Consider the following 9641-nt stretch of genomic DNA (forward strand, 5'->3'; position numbering starts at 1 on the left):
TTCAGATGGAAAACAAAACTCATATATATCTACTTGTAAACCTTGAGTTTTTTTTTTGTTTCCTTCTCACGATACAAAATAAATTAGTTTTTCCATGTTTCTAAATTATTAAGTTTGAAGTGATTTTCTAAGTATAATTTTATCGATGTCTTACGTGTGAAAACAAATAATTTTTTTTATATAAAGTGAGGTCATATTTTTTTAACATCGTTCCTAGCCTCAAAAATCTCTAGACCGACCCTGATGATGAGCGAGAGTAAAAAATGAGGGACTTTTTATGAGGACAGCGAACAATTTCAAGGTGACACGTGGAGGGTTTTAACAAGTGTCGTGGCTTAGGAGGCCGCCATTGCTTTGCAACTGTAAATCGGACAATATTTCTATTTACAAATATCTTTGGGAACTCAACTGACACTGCGTTCCGACAAACAAAAATTGACAACTTCATTCGAGTCGGGTTTTGATTGGCTCTTATCTATTGGGTTTACAAGTTGAATTAGCAAAGCGGGTTTGGACAAGTCGGTTGTAATTTGGATGAATTAGCGAATTCTATTCCAACATGTTATTTTAAAGTGATGTGAGTGTGGCCAAATTGATTAGAACAAATGTGTTTCCTTTATACATCAACTAAAAATACTGCGGAGATCGCTTTTTTATAACACAAGGTGTTCTTTTTATGCTTCTTTTTTATTAGTTTTAGTTCAAGTTGGAATGAATTAACAATCATAACAAGCTCGTGTATAGTTATTGATTACTTTTTCAATCATCCTCACACTAAATTTTGTACGGTTTGTTTTCGGATTTAGGTAACTTGTCCCACAACATAAACACCACCTAAATCCGCAAAATGACGGCCTAGTTTAGAATGGACACCGGCCGGAGCAAGTAGGCAATATATGGAGGGTACCAAAATTAATGAGAGGGCTCACTCAAGGACTGGCATTGTTTGGTATGGGATGGTACACCTTTCTTGTTGAGGTTTTGAACTTAATGAGATGAGATGAGATGTAGGAACGAATTAAGGGTAGGTGTCCCTATTGAAGGATTATTGAGGCTATAATGCCTTATTTAAGCTGCCTTAAATATCATCAAGTGTCAAACTTGTGTGGTTGGAAATGCTTTAATCTTAGCTGCTAAATGTACAATCACATAATATAATCTACAAAGGAACTAGCAATTTTTCATAAATAATTAGCTCTCTAGGCATTACATGTGATGAACAACTTATATGAAACAAGTGTATTGGTATGTGCGGTTTTGTCTAATAATGCAATGTTATGTCAAAAGAACTTAAATATGCTATTTCATTAATGAACATGACCGCTACTTGATGACACGCATATTTTATATAGGTCGTTCTCCTAGGCATGATAAGGTTACTTGTTGCTTTCATTCAAGCAAGGTCGATTTGAAAACCTTTTCTACGATAAAACAAAAGCATTACTGCAGAATATTTACATAATTGACATCAGATATATAATTCATCATATGATATCATGGCCAACAATTCATTGTGGTTCATATATTTTGCAAGCTGTCAGACACCACCGATTTGTGAGGATTTTAAGACGGGTTTTTATCACAAATTGTCTCTGAAATTGACCCTTACCATCAAAATGATCCTTAAAATTGAAAATCAATCAATGTAGTCCTTGAAAATAGGTATCGCAAATCAATGTGATCATTCTGTCACAATTCTGTTAAGTGCTGATGTGGCACATAAATGGGCCACATAAGACATTTTTTCTCACAAATAATTCTTGAAACTGACCTGGTCCTTCAAATTGACTTGCAACATCAAAATGGTCTCTGAAATTGAAGATTGATCAATGTAGTTCCGCAACTAAAGTCTCAAATCAATATAGTTCATCCATCACAATTGATGTGACACATAAATGGATCACACAAGTCTAATTAATTTTTAAAAAAATTACAAATAGGCTTAATAATTTAATAGTTAATAAAAAAGATTGTCAACCCAAAAACCCAATCTTGCAATCATCTCCAAACTCAGTCCACATTTCTCTACCTCCTTCGCTCTCTATTTTTTGAAAAAAAAAATTCTCAATACCCCCATCTTTACACATTCAACACCCTTCACTGAATTGAATCTGGATCGAGGTCACATTTGGTGACGGCTTGGCCGATTGGCAATGACTTTTGGTACATCACCATTAACATTTAGGCGATCAACATCCTCACAACCTTAATCTTGGATAACTTGTTCGACAATTCTCTGGTGGTCTGGTAATGCAAAGAACGGCAAGGTCTGCCTTGGGATAATGAGGTTATAACCGAGGTGAGTTTATTGTTGGTTGGAAACTATTTTCATATCGCCTCTTAGGCCTTGGTTAAGCCTTGTGCCTATGAGAATTTATGGAAGGGATCTCTCTTCGGAGTAGGCCATACTATAAGAAAAAAAAATCATTGTGCAAAAAGGTATTTAGACAACTTTTTTAATTAATTATTAAACCCACATCAGCACATAACAAATTTTTTTACAGAATTGTAGTGGAATTATCATATTGATTTGCGACATCTATTTTCAAGGACTACATTGATCGTTTTTCAATTTCAGAGACCATCTTGATGGTGTGGGTCAATTTCAAGGATCATTTGTGATAAAAACCCGTAAATCTTGTGAGGCCCATTTATGTGCCACACTTAACGGAATTTTTAACGAACCACATTGATTTACAATGCCTATTTTCAAGGACTAGATTTATTGATTTTTAATTTCAGAGACCATCTTGATGGTGAGGATCAATTTTCAGAGACCATTTATGATAAAAACCATTTTAAGAAATGCATCAAATCGGAAAGTTGAGAAACCCTCCAAGAGCCACTCTGGGAATTTTTTATGGTGCTCGGATTCTGAATTTTTTAACCGTTAGATCTTTATTCAAACAAACAACAAGATTTAATAGTTCAAAAACTCCAGAGTATCCCACACTTTCTAAAGTACCATAAATTATTGTTTTCTCCATTGTCAATAATATTGCAATAAAATCTCAACTTCTTTCACTACTTGACATTTAAATATGAATGTGTCGGCCAATCTTAACCTCGTTCATGAAATCATGCCAATTTTCGAATCTTGTTAGGATGGAAAGGTGCCTGAGTGGCTGTCTCCCATCCTAGCTAGCTAATAATGTGCTTTTTGTTTCTCTAGTAATGAAACGATTAGCTCCTTCCTTTACTTAGTCCTTGTTTTACATGCCTATAGATAGCAACCTTGTTGCTCATAGATTAGCTAGAGAGGCTTTAGGCTTGAGGAAGAGATACATTTTGTGTTGAAGCATGCCCTCATCCATCCTCTAGTGCAAGCAGATATATGATGAAATGTGGCAGACATACAACATGGATATATAAATTTGACATAATGTTTTTGTACCATGCATCAATGGATTAATAGAATACGACTAGAAGGGCCCTGATAAGATTTGTATTCCTGTAAAATATTGTAGTAAATTTTCCTTTTTATTAAAGTTTATTTATAGCTACACTTCTGCAATTCGATTTTAATCTCATTTCGTTCTTTGTAAAATAAAAATCGTCTCCTTACTCCTAAATCTCAAAATTTGCTCCACTTTATCCATGGAACTCAATTTTGATCCCATTTTGACCCTTAAAACGCAAAAGTCGTCATTTTGTATGATAAAACTAACTATCGCTCCATGTTGCCTTAATCTCTAATTTCGTCATGCGCGTTTGATTTGGGTGCACCATCCCAATCAATTTTTTTTCCTTCATCTCTGCAACTCAATGCATAGCGACCCAAAAAAATCCAATTCTTAATTTTATCCTTCAAATTATTAATACTTTTTTATTGTTGAAAGTTAATACATAATAGAGATTTATAATTAAATTTATTGGCACACATGTTGCATAGTCTTATTTGGTGGTTGATCCCACGTATGTTTCAGGGAGAAGGGAAAGCATACCAGTCAAGTTTTGAGTTTTAGTGAGTAAAATTGTGACATTTGAATTACATGGGAAAAAATGAGATTAGAATCAAATTCCATGAAGCGTAGCTAAAAGTAAGTCTTTTATTAACAAAAGAAAAGTCACATATTTATGCCTTATGGTCGAGTAGATGGTATTTTTATTCCTAATTCTTTTCATGGAGAGTCCTTCACCGCTAAATATGGTCCAGTATTTATGCTTTCCCCCTGTTTAAATATTTTTAATCAATTAGAAAACCAAGTTTTATAGTGCTTCATGGTCAATATCTAAGAATCTTTTTAGGTACTAATATCAATAGGATAAGATGGCATTTTTTTCTCTGTGAAAAACAAGAAAAAGACACTTTGCATGATCGCGTTATAATATGGCCACAAGAAGTATATAGGTAAATGTCTTCATCAATTGCATGCTTTCTCTCATACGACAAAGGGAATCCGAAAAAGCTCAAAGATCACATTGCACCAACTCTGTCTTCCTTTGCTTTCTAGCTCCTAAATTAAACTAACTAGCTAATTACACCCTCTCTTAATTTATAATTTCCTTTTTCTCTCTTAAACTAACTAGTATTCAGTCTTTTGGTATATATAGTCGTCTTCATTTGATGAGAAGAAGTTTCAGATTCGACTCGCTTACGCATGCTATAATATTATATATATGCATCTCAATTTGATCTAATCATACCCTGTTATAGTTACACTACTTTGTTGTAAATGTGCTGTCGTGTTATCATGATATATTTGTAAATAGACTTTCCTTCATAAAATTAAAAAAAATAAAAATAAAAAATAAATAAATAAAATAAACTGAAGAAGGGGTCGGAAAAAAATATTTGTCCCAAAAACCCAAAAAGAGTGAGCGAGTGTATTTTCCAACAATTAATTAGTCGTTTGTATATGGATATACAACACCACATGTTAATGTTGACCGAGAATTGTGCTAAAAACATAGTGATAGAGAATTTATGAAGAGTTTACTTTTAAAAAAGTCTCTTTAACATTTCTCTTTTTTCGTTTTATTATGACCTTCCATTAGAACAAAAGGATTTAGCAATTTCCAGACAAACTAAAAGTGACCTCCAAAATTTTCCTAATACTATAAGACCAACACTATAGTAATTAATCAATTAATTAAGAGCACACTAATAAAGTTGATTTATACTGCTTTCTTTTTCATAACGAATAATTGGAATCTAATTTTCCGAAAGTTTGTGAAGTGGCGGCCAAGGGCTCATCAAAGTGCATTGACAAATGCTTTTTGTAAAAGTGTCTTAAAAAAACTGCTTTTTGTAAAATCATGTAGGAAAGAAAACAGAAGCAAAGTAGGTCCAATGAGAAATGTGTAAGCTCACGTGAAAGCCAAGTTAACAAAGGTTTGAGATATGAAGGCATAAACCCAAAGATTATGCTGCTGTCGTCACCATGTATATGTCTTGCTGAAGAATCAATATAGATCCGAGCCAGCAGACAATATTCGACAGAATATATAAATAATAAATCTGCTTTTTTATGTTGTTCAGGGCAAAAAAATGAGAGAATGGACCTATTATTTATTAATCTTACTTTTACTTCTCACGACCAGACCATAACTATTTGTTTGTCGATCCTCCTCAATGTTACCACAAGACCTTAATGCACTCTAGTAATATTTGTAGAAAAGTGGCAAATTGTGATTGAATGCTGATAGCATGTCACGTACAACATGTCAAACATAGAGTGACTACACTTAGTTAGGTGCGTCTTTAAGAGTTCGAGAGTCATATGTGAAATTTACACAAGTGTCCTTCCTTAGATAGTTTTTTCCAAAAAAAAAAAAGTAGAACAATGTATTAATTCTAGAAAACAATAACTTAAATCAAAATCAACTTTATGACTCACTGATTATAACTTTTACAAATGTCATTAAATAATAAATTAAAAGAGCTACGAACATAACTTTCACTAAATAATCAAAAGTAGTTCAAAAACAATCAAACAAGAAAAAAGGTTTCATAAACTCTAAGTTAAAAGTTTCATTTGAATATATAACATTATTAAATAAAAAATTGAAAAAAAAAATGTTTTTATGGTATTGTTATTGACAATTTCAAATATCTCATTGTGCACTCCAAATTTTTATATATATAAAAAAATTACACTTATAAGGAGTGCATAATGAGATTTTTTTTTAAAAAAAAACATACAATATTATTTAGGGAACTTTAACGAAAAGCTCCTGGTACTGTTCACTTTAACGAAAAACTACATTTTTACACTAAAAAGTCAATCCTGGTACTATTCACTTTACCCTTTATTTTGTCCTTATCATTAAAACTCAAAGTTTTCAAGCCATTTTCATTAATTTTCCTTATTATTTACACTAAGGAGGAGGGAGTGATCTTAGTCTCACAATGGGCTAGCAATAATGTGGTTCAAACTCGCATTTGTCAAGAATTGAACCTAAAACCTCACACTTACAAATGAAAAGAAATACAATTAGACCGTAATGCATAATGAGATTTTAAAATGCTAATAAAAGTAATTTTTTTGTAATATATAAGTGGCAAAATGATTTGAAGGCCCTTATTTGGGGTCATGTAAGATTACACATTTCGCTCACCTATGAAGCCCCCACTATACTTAGGGCTGGTTTGGTATTACTGTGCTTTGAAAAAAAGTTAATGTGAGAATAAGCGGCTGTGCTGTGAGAATAAGCGGTTGTGAAATAAATCAGCAGAGTGTTTGGTAAACTTTTTTATAAAAGTGCTTTTGGAAAAAAAAAAAAAAAAAGCAGTCTGATAGTGGATCTTTTCATTAAAGGAGCACTGTAGCTCCGTGTGCTTTGGAAAAAAGTCAGTTTTCCAAAGCTGCAAATAGCAGCTTCAGCTTTTTCCTTTGATTTCAGCTTATTCTCACAACAATTTCCAAAATAAGCCATTTTTTTCCAGTTTACCAAACACCTAAAACCCTCACAACTTTTTTTCATTGGTGCTTTTTTTTTAAGTACCTCACTTCCAAACCACCCCTTAGTGCACCATGACGCCAACTTTGTAGCTGATTCTTTGGAAAATGCACCATGAAGCCAACTTTATAGCTGATTCTTTGGCTAATTTTGGAAGAACCATTTCGTTTGGTTATCTCAAATTTTCTCTAGAACAAGGTAGTGCAATACCGATGAATGCTGGTGTTGTATGGCTCAATACAGGCTACGTGTCTTTTTATGTTGAAGGCTACGTGTGTTGAAGGACTTAATTTGACATCAAAAAAATACCAAAACAATCATCAAGGACTTTGAGGCAGACATAACCCCATATCCGGATTGGTCCATAATTTTGTGCAACCTTCTTTAGAGATGTATTCCAAATGAACTAACACTATATTTGAATGAGGGAAATAAACTTGGAATTTGGATAAAAATCAGAATTTATAAATTGACATGCACTAATTCCCTTGTTTGGATTTATAACATAGAAATTTAGAATTTCCGCGTGGAAAAAAAACTTGGAATTTGGGGCCTCTAATTTCCAAGTTTAAGTTCCATGTAAATAGGTGTCATTTCCCAATTTCTATGATTGGGAGTTTAAAATTAACAAATTCCGTTTTCAATTCCATTATTTTTTTAGGTTAACCAAACAACAAAATTCACAAATTCTAAAAAAATAAAATTCCTTCATTTCAATTTCTGTTATTTTAAAATTCCTTAGTAACCTTGAATTTCTTCGTCCAAACATAGTGTAAGTGAAAAAGTTTTGACCCATGCTTTTGAAATTCCACTATTCTAGCCGTTTTTATTTGAAAAGTTCTAAATACCCCTAACAAATGTCTAAATCGGTTGGACCTGCGGGTTGGTCCTTTACTCGTTGGCCGATCCGAGGTGCTCGGGTTCTAGTATCTTTGAACCGTTGTCAGCTGATAGACTAGAAAGATCGATCCGTTCAACTTGTGAATATGCAGGCGGGTTGAGCGGTTTAGGGGGTTGTTCGATTTGTCACGGTAGTTTCATGGTTTGTGGGCAACTACGTCGGACATGGACCACGGGAACACAAAGAGGGATATAGAATTCTAGTGCGAGATTGTAGGTGATTTTAGAATTAAAGAGCCAAGTTGTAAATTTAGTGGAAGGTGGTGGGATCCCATGTAGGAGAGACCACAATGTATGACCCGAAAATCAAATTCTCAACACAAAACCCAACCTAGCTTATTATGGGTAGGTCGGCTGTTGGTTGGTTGAGCCGTGGGAATGCCCAACCATTTAGACTAATGTCATCCTTTGCAGTTTGAGTCCAAATTTCGACCTAAAAGTTTCCACAAACAAAAATTAACCACGATAATTGGTGCAGGGGAGAGAGATGGATAAATAAGAGAAATGCTAAGGAGATTTTTAAAAGTGACTCTTTAAGGATTCTCCGTCACTTCATATTTTTAAGTATAATGTTTTATAATGTTGACATGGGAATTGTGCCAAAAACATGAAGAGAAAAAGAGCTTATAGAGAGTCTCCTTAGCATTTCTCAAGAAGAAGACATTGTATTGCAAGCTAAATATACTAATTCTCGCCATTTAGTACTAGGTCTAGTGGTATTCATCTTCACTTGTAAATGAGAGGTTATAGGTTCGATTTTCGTCAAAGGTGAATTTGAACTACATTATTGCTAGCTCATTGTGAGACTAAGTTCACCCATCCCTTTTAGTGTAGATAATATCATTTGTTAAAAATAAAAAAAATAAAAAAAATAAAAAATAAAAAACTAATACTAATTTCCACATCCTATTTAGTTCACCATAAAGATGCTTAAAACTCCAACATGTTTCGAAATTCCAAACTTTTCTGATACAAGAGATATTGGTGGAGCCTGGAGGATCTACTTTTTTTATTTTCTAAATACATTAAAATTTCGATCCAAACTTTTTTTTCAATTATAAATACATTAAAATTTCGATCATCCAAACTTTTTTTTCAATTATAAATACATTAAAATTTCGATCCAAACTTTTTTTTAAAAACTTTTAGAGTTGGAATTTTCAAAATGTTGAATTTGATTAAGGTGTGCTGTCGTTAGGAAATTTTAATCAAAATTAACATTTCATGTTCAACTTGACCCTTAAATTCAATTTAGTACAAAATCATATTTATATTTGCAAACAATTTTCTATGCATGCAAGCAAGGCCGGCCCAGGCTCAATGCTGGCAGGGCGATCGTCCAGGGCTCAAAATAATCGGAGGCACCAAAAGTATTAGGGTAGTATATTTATATATGTTTTCATAAAAGTATAAATTTATAAAATTTGGTTCAATGACAAAGAAATTTAACTATAACTGATGGTTTTGTTGGTTTTGTTGTTTGAAATTAATGAGGAGGTATTGGGTTCAAAACACCATGTGTGTTTATATATTTTTCAATTTTTACAAATTTCTTTTCATAAAAGTATAAATATATAAAATTTGGCTAAATGATCAAGATGTTGAATTAGAATCAATGGTTTTTGTTGTTTAAAATGAATAAGAGGTCCTAAGTTTGAAATACTAAGTGCATGTTTATTCTTTTCAAATTTTTACGAATTTTTGTTTGGTTATTAATTTATTTTTAATTAGTGGCTAGTAGCCATATGGGTTGTTATTTTTAAACATTTGTTCCAATTCAAGTCTAATCTTCAACAAAGAGTAATGCGTTGACCAAATTTTTAGACCAAATTTGCAAA

Source organism: Malus domestica, chromosome 03 (genome assembly GCF_042453785.1).
Source record: "Malus domestica chromosome 03, GDT2T_hap1".
Classification (NCBI taxonomy): Eukaryota; Viridiplantae; Streptophyta; class Magnoliopsida; order Rosales; family Rosaceae; genus Malus; species Malus domestica.